Source organism: Larus michahellis, chromosome 8, assembly GCF_964199755.1.
Source record: "Larus michahellis chromosome 8, bLarMic1.1, whole genome shotgun sequence".
NCBI lineage: Eukaryota > Metazoa > Chordata > Aves > Charadriiformes > Laridae > Larus > Larus michahellis.
The window spans coordinates 39204040-39218673 of NC_133903.1; the positions used below are offsets into that span (position 1 = coordinate 39204040).

Here is a 14634-nt window from a genome sequence, read left to right on the forward strand (position 1 = left end):
GGGCAATTTTCTTAAGCATCCAGTTATTTGCGAGCTCCATTTTGTGGTGCCAGGTTCGAGAGCTTCGTTTCTAGGTCTTAGTTCCACCCAGAAACCAAGAGGCAGAGGTGTTGCCGAGGGGCACCCTGGCAGCGGGACGCGTTGTGAGGCAGGCGGGTTCTGCTCCGCGGCTGGAGCTCCTGCGCTGCCTGAGCTGCTGCCCTCTGCAGAGCACGCTGCAGGAAGCTGGACTCCAGGGACACCGCCGCACGTGACCCAACCACGTCCGCCTCCACCGGGAAGGAGCCCACAGCCCTGCTCAGCAGATGAAGACAAACCCTTCTTGGTTGCTGCAGCTGCACCAGCTCTCAGCCACCAGGTATTTAATGTCTTGAAGCTCTCCCCTCCGTGGGCTCCTCTGTCCCTGTCTTGCAGGCCGGTGTCTCTGGAGAGCCAAGTACTGTCAGCCTCCAGCCTGCTTCTGCTCCCCACATGGTACTCTGCTATGTGTTTCTCTGTTAGGAGACATTGCCTCAACCCCTCTTGTCTTCTAAGTGATGCAGCAGCGATACTTTGGGGCAGAACAAATTATAGTAGAGGAACATAGCTCATAAGTATTGATTTCTAATTCGACATTTGCTGTATATTCTAGGCAAAATTGCAGATTTTGAGCCTTCATCTTCCGCATTCCATATCACTCAAATGGCAAAGATTTTGGCATGGTAAATCACAGAGGGAGGCGGAAAATCTGGTGCAAAGTGAGATAATGTCGTTCTTCAGCATCATGGTTTCTCTGTGCTCTCGTAGGAAGCTTAGAAAATAGAAGGTGCTGGCGGCAGATAAGTCACCTGGTTGCTGCTCTGCTTTTGGCATAAAGCTGGGGGGGAAAAGGGTGGGAGGAAATGTACACCATGACTTTCAGGCTCAGATTGCAACTCTTCCTTCCTCCCAATGCAGTGCACATTCATAGAGTGGCAAACCTAGGCTGAGGCCTGCTACTGATTTAATATGACTCAGTGCACAAGATTATGAAGCAGCTAAGAGTCCTCAGCCTTTGGGACAGATTCTGGGGGAATGAAGAGATTCTCCATCCTGTATTGTGTGGCAATTAAACCTGATTTAGGCAGTGCTGTATCTCAGATAAAATCCATGGGCATAGTTTTGCTCCAGATTCTCATCAGGATGTGGGATTTTTCCTCTGTTTTCTCCAGCAGCAGCGCCAGGAGCCACCTTGTTCTTGGCTTTGTGAGGTGAGATCGAGAGGGCCCAGCTCTGCACCTTGCTAAGTGAGATCTCTTCTCTTCCTTCTTTGCTCCGCCCCTGTTTCTGGGAGCGTATGCTGTAGTCATAGGCAAGTGCTGGGGCTCCATGCCTGCAATACAAAGTGACGGTGTGTATACAAAAAGTGCAGGGCTACCTAAATGGACTTCCACTGCCTGATGATGTGCGTGATTGGACAATTAAAAAATTCGCCTCTTGCCTTGCACTCTGAAGGAATGTGTGTTGCTTTCCAATGCCCAGTATATACCAGGGCATCAACTGTGGCTAGATGCTATTTGCACATTAGCCATGCAGTGAGCCAGCAGCGTTCTCCTCTGTTTGCAGCAACCTCCCTGGAGGGGGAGCAGGCTGCTTAGAAGGTCAGGGGGGTACCTGTGCATCACAGGCGTGAAAAGCTGCCCTCTTTCTGCCCTGAGGCACAAACCTGCTTTCACTCTGTGAAGCAGAGCAGAAAAGCTGGGGTCCAACAGTGTTAGGTGTCCCTGAGTACCTGCAAGATGAAGGTGGCATGTGGGTATAAGAAATCCAGTTTGCTTCTCAACATGAGTAGGTGACGTCTGGGTGGGAAGGTAATGGAAATGCTAAATGATTGCTGATAACACTTACTAAGATGACAGCAAATCTCCTCTATATTAATGTTCAACTTTTGAGACTAGATTGAGTCTTACTTTAATAAAGCAGGTAGGAAGTCTAGAAGTAGCTCTTTAATCTTCAACTAGAAATGGAATTTTGAAATCCATTATCTTAGGAATGCAATAATCAAACAGAGTAATAACTGATGTTAAGCCTACTTTGAATGTTATTTAAATTACTTCTTAGATGGAAACAAAAGTTGATAGGATGGTGTCGGGTTCACTTGGACGTCTGCTTTGCCTATGCAGTTGCCCACATGAGGAAGAGAGGTTGATCAGCATGTATTTTCTGGCTATATGATTGTTTGGGAACTGCCAAAGGCTAAAAAGTCATTATGTGATTCTTAAATACTTCCATTTGCTACTTGTTCCAACAAAAGGCTGTTGAAACTGTATCAGTGTTATTTTATAAGCACAGCTCTGCCCATGAGGACTTCACCACGATGGGTACCCAGTGTGGTGCATCTTCAGGAATCTTCAGTGTTAGAGAGAAAAGACCTGTTGGTCAGTCTCTTTCCCCCTACTGCTGAACTGTTCCCCTTTGCACATTTTTGATCTCCCCTGGTAAATCTGTGCCTGATCCCATGTATACATGTGTCCTATTGTTCCCCACACTGTAACGCTCTCCTGTTTTTCCCAAATGTTGTCACATCTCTTTTCTCCTTCCCGTGTTTTTCATCTCTCTCTGCCCATTTGTATAACACATCTGCGCTCTCTGTTGTTTTCAGCTTCTAATTTAATACCACTGGTGAATTTCTCAGTCTCTCTGCAGATCATTAAAAAGAGGCTATGTGGGACTGCTTGTAAAAGAAAATGTTGCGTTCCCAAGATAGGTTACAGACTGGTGTGTGTCACTACTCTTTGTTTTGGAACTTTTAGCTTTGTTTAGTTCTTTAACAGATGCAAAATGATCTCTGAGTCTCTTGTTTGCCACTTCAGTGTGAGAATACAAGGAACACAAATTCAAAAGTTGCAGGACTTGAAAGGACCTGTGCAGCCCTAGGGAAAGAGCAGTTTGCCATGTAAGCAAAACAAAAAAAACAAATGAACAAAATCCCAGCCCAACAACAAAACCAGTCTGTCCCCAGGCTGTGGGCAGGTGAGGGAAGCCCTTTCCTCCTTCCCGCTCTCTGTGCAGTCTGTTTCAACCCACCATCGTGCTCAGTGGCTGAAGAGTTGTCAGAAAATGGATGTGTGCCTGAAATACCATCACATAGCGAAAGGCCGAGCTGGCATGCCTGTGGTGTAGGTGAGAGGAGTTCTGCTCTTTGTTGCTGTTTTGGTGCTGCTCCTGCGAGAAGCTGGGGGTCACATGATTGCTTTAATCCAGCAAAAATCTCTGCGGCTGATGCTGCCAAAAGGAGCATTTGTGTGCTGTGGTGGGTGGCAGAGTTGAATGAGGGAACAAATCCAACTGCGAGCTGCCTCATTGCCTCATCAAGTCAGCCTGAATGCCAGTGTTGACACAAAGGAGGGAGTTGTTGGGGCAGGAAGGGAAGATGGGCTCACAGAAGACTGAGCAATGTCATCACAGGGTCAGTGGAGAGGGAGGCTCTTGGTACATGAGTCTCTCCCCTGGGCCTGATTTTAGGATGTGGATAAGCACTGCTGCGCCTGTGAGAGCTGCACATGTCAGGTGATGCCCAGGGTAAATCCATGCACAGGTCTTAAAGCAGTGTTGAACTGACAGACTCATCCTTTCATTTTGCTTGTGTTCCCTGCTGGAGTTTTTTTGCTGAGAAGGCTCTCATTCTCAGAGAGTTAGGCCAGGGGAGATGGTCTCATGGTTGCATCTCTGACTAGGTTAAAGGATGGCCTTGAGTAGCAGCAAGATTTGTGAAAGTGCCCTGCAGGCTGCATCTCCTGGCACAGACTCCCCGCACCCTTGGTCCTCCTTGGCTGCAGTGCAGGAGGCAGCACAGCATTGCCCGGACGGTAGTTTTAACTCTTTGTCACTTAAAATTCAGACAGTGTCCAAGCAACACAGCAGTAAATAAACCACTGGCCCCCCTGTACAATCACATCCTTCACGTTGCCCTTGCTACCAGAGTTAGTAATGTTGTGTGCAACTCCCCAAGCACAGGCTGGGAGTTGGGGAGCGTAAAGTGTGCCTCAGGGGGCTGGCAGCAGCAGCGAGTGTTTGAGGCTAGATCTGATACCCACTGGTGCTGGATGAACTTGCTGTCGGGTAACTGTATAGATAATGTTTAGCTTCGGTCAACAGCAGGGCTGTAAACTGAAACAAATAGCTCAGTTCTGATTACTTTTTCTAGAGGAGATGATGCAGAAGGAAATTGAATTAAAAATTAACTTTGAAATGAGCTCAAGGCTTTTTACCAGCCACTTAGAACTTTAAAACATCTGATATTAACAAAAGAACCTATTTAAAATAATGGTAAACTGCCATCTGCTGGTAAAAAAGTAATGCACATAATGAACAAGCAGACTTCGGAAGTGATAAACAATTCTTTTGTATTTGATGTGCTACAGTCAAATATATAAATGACATGGAAGCTGCATATATTTATTTTACTGTTTTTCATCTCCGTTTGCATTTTCATATAGAATATGCTAAACAGATGCCTATAACATAACTAACTTTAACGACAAGCGCAGAAAACCAAAGACAATAAAGAATGAGGGCTAATAAAAGCAGATGAGCGATCAGGATGGTGACAGCCTCCAAATGTGTCCTATTTACATTGCTAATAATGATTCACAAGCACTTCCTTTTTTGATCCCCCCCTCAACCCAACCCTCCCGTATGACCAGAATTGTAGCACTGAGAAGCATTTCCTGACTTCTTCAATTTGATTTTTTTGTGTGTGTGGTTCCTTAGTCAACCTTGTAAATAGGAACTGGGTCTTTAATTGTTCCTGATTTAAGTAGGTCATCTTCGCCAATACACAAATCTCTCCTATTCTTGTAAGCCAGGTCAGCTATTGAAAGGAGATGGCAAATACTTAGTACACAAATATGGCCAGAGAAAATAATTTAACAAAGGGCCACTCCCAAATTATATGGCATTACACAACCAGTTTCCATAAATCACAAGTATGAGTGCACTACAGGGGAGAGACTATCAGATTTCATGTTTCTATAGTGCTTAGCAAGTAGGTGTGCTGAGCATGGCTGGGTCCCTGAGGTGCTGCTGCGCTATAAATAGCGGTATTAGCGTGAATTACCTCCAATGCAAACATCAGGCCACTTGCCTTTTTCATATGCATGCAATTTTCTTTTACGATTGTGGTTATTCCAAACATAACCCATTGTTTTAGCAAACTGATCTTGTCATAGGAAATGTTTAAAGCGGGCAAAGAAAAAATAGGTCAGTTCTTCCTTTGAAATCAGAGAGAAGTGTGTATTTGTAATATTTCCCAGGTTTATTTCCTTGGAGCAGGTTTGGCAGGTATGAGAGGAAGTTAAAGATTTATTTTTGGTGCTATGTACCAGGTGTCATACTGGCTCTTCTGAGACAGTTGCTTTTATCTCCAGGAGTACCTGCTCTAGTAGCAATGAAAAAAGTGACTTGAATCCCATTTAAAGCATGTAGTATGCACTCTTCACATGCCACTGAAGGAAAGGGAAGGCTTGTTTGGGAGACTCCAGGCAGAGTCTTTCTGCGTCATCATAAAGCAAACATGTTTGCATCCCTGTCAGCAGTGTTTTGGCCTTTTTGAAGAAGTGGTGAACTAACGTGCCCAAATGCAGGGCTTGTGACCGCAGCACAGGCTGAAGGTCTACAAATACAACCAGTTTGGAGTGCCACTGTATTTATGTGGTCTCTGCACGTGGCTTTTTTGTAGGGTCCAGGTGGTTCTTTGTAGAGCACCATTTCTGGGGAATCTGTGATGCTGTGTGTACTCCGTTGACACTGGTCTTAATCAAATGCTGCTCAGCATCTTGCTGATGAGGCCCTGCTTGGTGGCAGAGGAGCATTAAGGATACAGGGCCAAATCCTCAGCTCAGGAAAACACCACAACTGTTTTTGACTTTTAATCTGTGGAGGATCTGGCCTGTGATGCATGGTCACAGAGACACATACACCCTGCTCTGGGCCCTGTTTACTGAAATGCTCCAATGGCAACACATGATCAAAGGGAAACAGAGCCAGGGGAACAGCGGTGCCCATGGATACCTGTTAACGGGTGGGAGCTGAAGCACACAGTTGGCATCAAAGACACTACTGTCCTCTGCTTTGCTCTGCAGCACTTCAGTCTCCCTGCTAATGGGACTTTGCCCTCCAGCTGAAGTGTGACTGACGGTTGAAATAACAGTCCCAGTTTATTCCAGGTATGCCATTGACCTGCATGACCTATAGAAGGATAAGGTAAAGGCAATCAAAGCAGCACGCTCCTGTAGCCTCTAAGGGCTATAAAAATGGAAACATAGGAAACAAGCTAGTAGATATGTGAAGGAAAGAAATGAGGATGGGGGTTCACTGTTCCCCACTAATAGGGTAAATCAGGAGTTCAGTGAGACTAAGATTTGACCCCACAAGAGAAAGGAGATGAATAAGAAATGATCAAAAGATAGAGCTGGTATTTCCTTCATGTTATGCTAGAATCACTCTGTTCAAAAAGTCTTCCGAACCATGGAGAGCTGGGGTGGGCAGGGGTGAAGAGGTGGGTTATGATGATGGGAGGGTATTGTCATTACATAAATTGGAGCAGTTCAGGTCTGTTTAACCGTTTAATGCCATATCCCCTTTGTCTTTTTTGAGCTTACTTTGCTGTGGGATGGGGGAAATCGTGCTGACAGCACAACTGGTTGGTTTGGAGGTTTCCTTTCTCTGTGTTTCCAGAAAATTAAGCATTGTGTCCTGCCTACACTATGTTCAAGGTTTGGCAAAGGGCATTTGATGGGTTTGCCATCCTTTTGGCCAACACTTAATCCTGTTTCCTTTTCATACTATCCCTCCTGTACTAAAATGGAGTGGTCAGGCTAAGTAACAATAAAGTTAAAGGTATTCCTGCTCCTTGGGAAACCACTAGTAGTCAGTGGCCAGTTTCTAGTGAAGTGTAGTTCCCAAGATGAATTGAGATCCTTATCTTTGCAAAGATTACTGCATGGTGGACTCAGAAGTGATACCTAGCAGTTAAGTGCTGTTCAGAAAGCTATAAAACATTAATTTTAAAAATCAAGAAGCATGAAATAGATATTATTTCACTGGCACGGGGAAGGGGGAATGCTAACAGAATCATGTAATGGCTGCACACTTGTTAGTTTCTGTGAATACAGGGATGTTTGGAGACCTCTGGTATTCATTTGAAATAAACAATGAAATAAGACTCATATGCTATACGCTTGTCAAAGCCAGGCGTAGTGATCAGCTAATATGCTTATCAGTCAGGCAGTGTATACAGAGATACTCTGCTTTCACACTGTCTGCTGAGTGGAATTGGGCCCATGAATAAGCCAGGTGATTAATCTGCAGGGGTTTATTTTTTCTGAACGGTTAATGTCCTCTGTTTCAGAGCAACAGCCCATGGCTCATTAAGCAGGGAAGATTTGAATGCAAGTGTGAAGGGCAACACACAAAGATTCTCCACACATCTCTTGTTTGAGCCTTGGAGATTAGAAAAATGAAGTACTGGAGAAAGTTTGTCCTATGCTGGGGCTGGACCAGTACTCTCTGAAAAGCAGTGATACTGTTAGAAAATATTTATGTATTTCAGTCAACAAGGATAAAATCTAAAGCTACAAAAATTCTTGTAAGATGGTAGTGGACACTTGGTACTAGCCCAGAAATGCACAGCTGCCACTTCAGCTGACCTGCTGTGAGAATCATGCCCTTTTTAAGTCTGTTGCTCCATTTCTTTGGTGATTACATCTCTCTCTTGCTGCGTTCTTTCCACCCGTACTGTTGTGTACTCTGGCATCAGATGCTGAGAAAGCAAATGGGGCTGCTGAGTCCAACTGCCTCAACAGAAACGCAACAGGGGAAATAAATACTCACTCTGAAAGATCTTGCAATATTAGATTAATCTTAAGGGTATCATCTTGAGGTTATTAGCCGCTGTTTATAGTCTGTGTTGTACCTGTTTGTAAAATCAATTTCTGTCATCAACTGAAATATTTGAAAACATGTTGATTTAGGGAAAATATTTTTCTGATAATATGGTGTTATGTAAGCATTAATTAATTTATTAACCTTAGTAACCTTCTTGAGAAATAGGGAAGTATTTCAACATTGTTTTTACAGATGGGGAAACTTAAGGCTCAGGTGTATAGATTTAGATTTGCATATTCTAGTGTTTGCTAACTAGGCATTTGGCTCTGCTCACTTTTACTGGAGTCTTTTCCTCGCTTGAATTCCTGGTCATGGAGCAGCAGTGTCCTGTGCAGCCCCTCGCACCCCTCCGATTGCATCCTGTGAGCAAGTCCATGCTGAGAAGGAGGGTAGCCTTGAGGAAGGGTTATGTGGTAAAGGGGTGAGGAAGATGAGTGAATGACCATTTTGCTTCAGGCTGTAAGAAAGATGTGCCGAGTTCCCATTTTGAACCTGGGAACCAGGAAAGGAGAGTGGCTGAACAGGAGGGAGCAGACCTGGGCTCTGTGCTTCCATTCACACACGTTCAGATTGGAGAAGCAAAGACAATAAGGCAACATTGGGAATACAGACTAGAGTTGCAAAATCATGGACCCAATCTAATAATTTATTGGCTCTAGGAACAGGAGACTGTTGTAAACTGTTGCAATTATTGCGGACAACAAAGTCATTGGAAACGGGAGTGCCCAGTATGACAAAACAAAGCAAGCCTCCCCAAAAGACCTCTCAGTCCTACGGTGCAATCTTTCCCTGCTCTATTAGGTTGCCCTAAATGTAACTATTATATTATTAGATATTTACCCATGATCTGGGCTTCCACTGCGCTGTGGAGATGCAGTGACAATGGGGAAGGATTGAGGATGCTTATGAGAAAGGAAAGCAAGCAGGTTTCAAGGGTTTCTGGGCTTTGCTCTCTGTTGAACCTCTACTGGGTTTTTCTTTATTTTTCTCTCCTGTTATGCTTTAAAGTTCTACTATAAACAATTAGAGGAAATTTAGCAATAATATTGCCTGTGGAGACTAGGAAAGTAAGAATACATTCTACATCACCACTTCCCTTTGTTTGTCTTTTTTATCTTGTTTATCTTTGATCAGCTGCAGATGAAATAACCATGCAGATGAAATAACCAGCTAACCGATTTCCCATACAGGGCTGCCACTCATGCTGATGAAACTCTGCTGACACGGGAGTATGCTCTGTAGCAGTCTAGCAGTATCCATTTCTTATTCCAGTAGACTGACAGGTCACTCAGGGAGACTAAAAACTCTATTCTGAAGTGGAAAAGAAACTGCAATTTCAATTTTGTTTTGATTTGAAATTTTCCAGCTACCTATCAAGACCAAATCCTTGAACTATTTACTCAGAGGAACTGAAATACCCCTATTTGAAATAGTGGATATGCAAGATTTAGCCATTAAAGAGTTGGGGTAAAATTAAAATCCCCTTCAATAATAACTAAAGTCAGAGAAAATCTTTCAAGAAAATTAAACACTTGATCAAAAAGAGAGAAGGGTTATTGTTGAGAGCGTAAAGATTAAACAGGAGAGTTGTCTCGGAGAATAACCATCAACGATAAGTAGCAGGCAGTTAATAATATCCCCTCAGGGATCTTCTTTCACTCATGTAGGTTTTTGGACAAATACAATTTTACATTTCTTATAGTTAAAGCATGAGAGAGCTTCATGTCATTCCAGAGTAGCAATAAAACTTCAATAGAATAAGGACAACTGGAGAGGTGGGGAAGGGGGTGACCCAGAAGCTGAAACAGTGGGGAGCCAGTGGTGGTTCTCTCTAAATAACTCTGCTTTTTAACCCTCAAATTCTGAGACCTGTTCTCAGTCTCTCTGACGTGCCTCTTTTTTTCATATCCACGCTGTGTTAGTGCTGAGTTTTACATGGCATTGCCCCTCGTTATATAGCAGCTGAAAATGAATGAGAGACCAAGGAGACTAAGGGTGCGATTCCATGTTGTAATTAAGAGCTGGTTTAAAGCTTGAACATGCAAATGGTTGAGTTGGCAGAATTAAAGGGATGGTAATCTGCAGCTAGGGGAAGGCGCATAGGGTGGAAAGGACAGGGGCAGGAGGGTTTGGAGAACCTCTCAAGCCAGCTCTGCAGCTGGAGAAATTGTAACATGAAACGGCTCCCTTGATCTCTCATTTTTCTTCTCTTATTCTCTCCTCCTTTGTAATTACAATAATAAATCTTTTTGTTCCTTAACCATCTTGTGGCCATTGCAAACATTTAAGAATTAATGCAGTTCTCACACATGATGCACATGTTCTGCATGTCCCCTTGTGTCCCTCCATTTATTCATTTATCATGTACACACAAAATTCCCATAAAATATTAATCTGAAATACAAATCTCTCTTTGCATCCTGGGAGCATTTGCATATAGTAATGTTAACGAGATTATTAATTCTGCATGCACAGTCTGTGGACTGCATACAGGGCCAAATCTCTCTCAGCAAACATGGCTGAAATCAGTGACAATTTCAGAAACATTATTTTCTTACTAAAAATGCTGAGTGGAAAGTCACAGTTTCTTAGGACTGAAGTATTGTCCTTAATACTCAAACAAGAGGATCTGAATTTTAGTTTTCAGTTTTTCCTTCTAAGAGTTCATCTGTAAAAAGGAATTCTATACTGCTCTTCCACAGAGGCCAGCCCCAGGGCACCTTGGAGGCCAGTGGAAGCTGTGGGGGGTGGCTCTTGGGCAAGGACACGTCTCTTGGCCTAGGCTGTACTCTGGAGGGATGAAGGCAGGGAGGGAGGGAAGGAAGAAGGGGAACAATCTTGTCTGAGCCTGATGGTCTGCACTGGCCTGCTTGGATCCTTCACATTCCAAGGCAGGCTTAAGATAAAAAGTAGTACCAACAATGAAAAATGGGTTCTTTGCTTGCACCCAAATCCTGCCAGACACAGAAATACCAGGACACGTTAGATACACCCCTTCCCCCGGTTCAGTTCATTCCCTAGCAAGTCATTTTGTTCGTGGTGGTGGATTGGTAAAGGGTTGCAATTTCCGCAGTGAAACCTGTGTCACTGGAGGTTTCCGAAGCTGCTTCTGCAGCTGAAGTTGGACCTTTCCTTCTGCCGGGACAGGGAGAAGCAACAGGCGTTGCCAAAGTGGAGCAGGTCCCTCCTGCCAGGAGCCGCACCGCTCGGGGGAAGCCGAGACTCTCAGTGGGGAGCACGTAATAGGTCCCTGGTTGCTGCTTCTGGGTCTCACAGTGCTCTGTCTCTGCTGCAGTAAAATCAAAGCGCTGCTTCGTGTTTCAGGAAACAAGGTATTTTCAGTTTGACTTTATTTCTATTCTGATATTCAAATTTAGATGTCTGTAGTTTGTGAAAACAGTCAGTGCTTTACTGTATACAGGAACAATGCCGTTGATCCCTCAACTCCTAACTGTAAAGCGTTCATTTGGCTGTACAGCTTTTAAAAATATTATAAATGAAGCATGTGAGACAACCTCCATAGCTGGAGTTAAGCACTTACACGTGCTAGCAGAATCAGGGACCAAGTTGTTAGAAAGATCTTTCAGTACTAACTGGAGATCCGTAAGAAATTGTCTTAACCAAGCCATCATATTTCTCTTAATCACTACTACTACTACATCATCTTTTTTCTTTCACTTCTGTCTTATTCATGCTTAAATGAGAAACATCTGTTTCCATTTTTCACATTGTTCTGTTATGTGAGTAACGATATCAGACATCTTTTTTTTTTTTTTTTCCTGCACTGTGAGAGAATAAATTAGTGTTAAGTTTTGTGAAGTGCTTTAAAACACTAAAGCAAAACATCTGTTTCAGCTGCAGGTCATTAAGATGAAAAATCCTAGCCTGTGTGCAGTGCAAAACTGCCAAAAAATTTATCAGTCCAAGCACATTTCTTCACCTGTCTTTTACTGTAACAACTGAAGATGGCGAAAGGACAGTAAATCTTGTCTTCAGGGATGGAGCAATTAAAAGTGCTCAGTGCTGTAATCCACAGCAGTACCTTGTAGTAATGAATCCAGCTCTGATCTGGAGACGCCTGGAGGTTGCTCCAGTGTCGTAGACTTCAAGCTGAGAGTCTCCTTGACCTCCACATCTTCCAACCAGGCGCAGCATTGTGCCCGATTGCCTAATCCCCTGTAGGTGTTTGATGTTTGTGTTACTGAACTTCAGTTGAAAATCCTTCCTCCTGCCCCCAATCGTTTAAGGTTTGGAGATTGTTTCCAGGGCAGGTGGCCAGAGTAAAGCTCAAATGGCAAATCTACTTTACAGGTGAACTGAGATGCTCTTTACGTGCCAAAGCCCAAATGTAGATGTCTGTGTTCCTTTGTTGATAATGATCTCCTTTGTAAAGCACTTTGAGGTCTAGAGATGAAAAGCCAACAACTACCTGAGAGCTTGGCTATTAATAAATAAAATAATTAATATTAACAACAATGAGTGCATTCACTGAATTCTATAGGAAATGCCAGACCTTTTGGGCAGGTCCTGGCAGGCAGGTAATAGCTCGGTTCTACAAGAAGCTGGATCCACCCTCATTTCCCTCCATCTTTAATTAAAAGGTCCAGATGTAAGTGTAAAGGAGGTGTTCAGCATCTGGCAGGAATGGGCTCCAAAACTGGATGGGAATTTTCTAGCACCTTAAGAGGAAATACTTGTTCGTTCTTCCAATCTGCTAAAGCAGCAGCCAGTGCAGTGTTGAGCAATTCTAGTGCACTGTGCTCACACCCTCCCTGGAGCAAATTAATGGGGCGGTGTGGGGTCTCTAGCAGCCCTATGCGCTTTTTTGAAGAAGTATTCTGGCTCCCATTTAATTTAAATGCTGACGTTTTGAGACAGGAGACTCTATATATGTTGCTGCATTGAATCTGTTCACCTGCAGCTCTCCCCACCCCCACCTTATGAGCATGATTTCCTTTTATGCACTGCTCTGTCACAGCTTGGCAAGTTTCCCAAGACAATCCATACCAGAAAGGAGAATATGGCTGCTGAGCGGTGCAGACAGGAGAAATGCCTTATGTAACACATTCATTTAAATACTATGAAATGTTGAGACATGTGAGACATAACTGAAAGCAAAATGCAGCCCTTAATCTCTAGCATCAGTTCTCCTGCTTGCCCTCACCATCATCAGCATCTAATAGTCACTGACTGTCTCCATTCACGTCTCCATCTTTTTCAAGAAACTGCCTGCGGCAGAATGTACAAACAGCTTGGCAAGCGGTTTTAGGGGCAGGGTTTTTATTTATTTTTTTTCCTCCTAATTCCTCATGAGCCTCATGAGCATTTCCCCACTAATATGCCTGTGGCATCATTAGGTGTTTAATGAGAGTGACGTTGCCTGAATATTACTGTTTTTATAGCTCATTTTGTTTTGACAAGTCTTCAGTTTTGTGGCAGTTTATAGTGTGCAGACTTCTCCTTCTTACATCTGACTTTTAGAATTTGTAGAAATATTTATCACAGAGGTATTGTCATAAAACCTGAAATAATGAATTGTCAACATTCATTATGTTCAAGTGCAATATATGTTCAACACCACAGTAGTTTAATGGCATCAATTAATTATTTTAGTATATTTCTTTTGTCTAATTGAAGCACCAAGAATAGTCAAATAATGGCCACATCTTGGATAGCAGTTCAGTGCAATTCTGCAGATGAACAATCATGTTTGGTTTCTTTTAGCAGCTCCCCGAAAGATCAGCATGGACTCCAGCAGGTCGTGAATCACAGTCTTGTTCTTCTTCTTGCTCACATCCAGAATCTTGATCGTTACAAGTTTTGGTTAGACAAAAAATTACAGCATTATACCTGCAGAAAACAAGGCTGCTGAAATTTTAAGTGCTGAACAGACGCATACGATGTCATTTTACCCCCTGTGTTTTGTCTGCATGTTGGCTGTGTTGCATCCATTTCTGTACTGATTAAATTAAATGGATGCAGTTCTTGTGTACAGACAAGACCATAATTCTTACTCAGGAATATGCCATCTTCATTTACCGTGTCATATGGATGATCAATGCTGAGCAGTGCATTTATTCAACAGCTGTGTCTGTGTAAGAAAAATGGTGATATTTTTAACACACTAACTAGTGCCCATGAAGTTCTCACTTCTATATTATCTTCCAAGTCATTTTACCTGGTTTAGGTGCGGGTGCGTGCTGTCTTATTGCCACAGTGGCAGAGTAGATCAAATACATTCTTTTCTGGCTAGGAGCCTTTAAAACAACTAGCTGCTGTCATGAATTTTGCTTGCTTTGCTAAGATGAGCAGAGTTATTGGGGAGAAGGTCAATGAAAGTACTCTTTGCTGCTTCCTTGTGGAATGTGCGTCCTGCATATCAGTAAAGGGGAAGAAGCTGCACCTGTCTCCAGTCCCTTTTCTCCCACCACACTGCAGCGTGACTGCACAACCATTTTGCTTTTGGGATTTCCCATGGCTGGTTAGCAGTGACGGGCCCCAGGGCCCCAGAGGTCTCTGCCTCTGCTCCCAGCACAGCCACAGCCGGTGGAGCTGCACAGCCCCCAGAGTGGACAATGTTAACAAAACTGTAATTGTATACATAGCTACTGTTTCAAATGTTCATATCCTGGCTTCCAACATCTCTATTTTTATGCCCTTGTTTACATTTAATAGCAGTTACCAGCCAGTGGTTAACTGGCTTTATTTTGGAAACCTTGACGTTCCTCT

At 43.4% G+C, this 14634-nt stretch overlaps 1 protein-coding gene across 1 annotated transcript in view; it reads left to right on the top strand.

Moving 5' to 3' along the window:
• Positions 1–275: 275 nt before the first annotated feature.
• Positions 276–14634, top strand: part of ZNF644 (zinc finger protein 644) — a 77109-nt gene continuing 62750 nt past the window's right edge. The window contains exon 1 of the mRNA XM_074596988.1: positions 276–358. The gene's annotated coding sequence lies outside the window, so the exon portion shown is untranslated. The remainder of the gene's footprint in view (positions 359–14634) is intronic.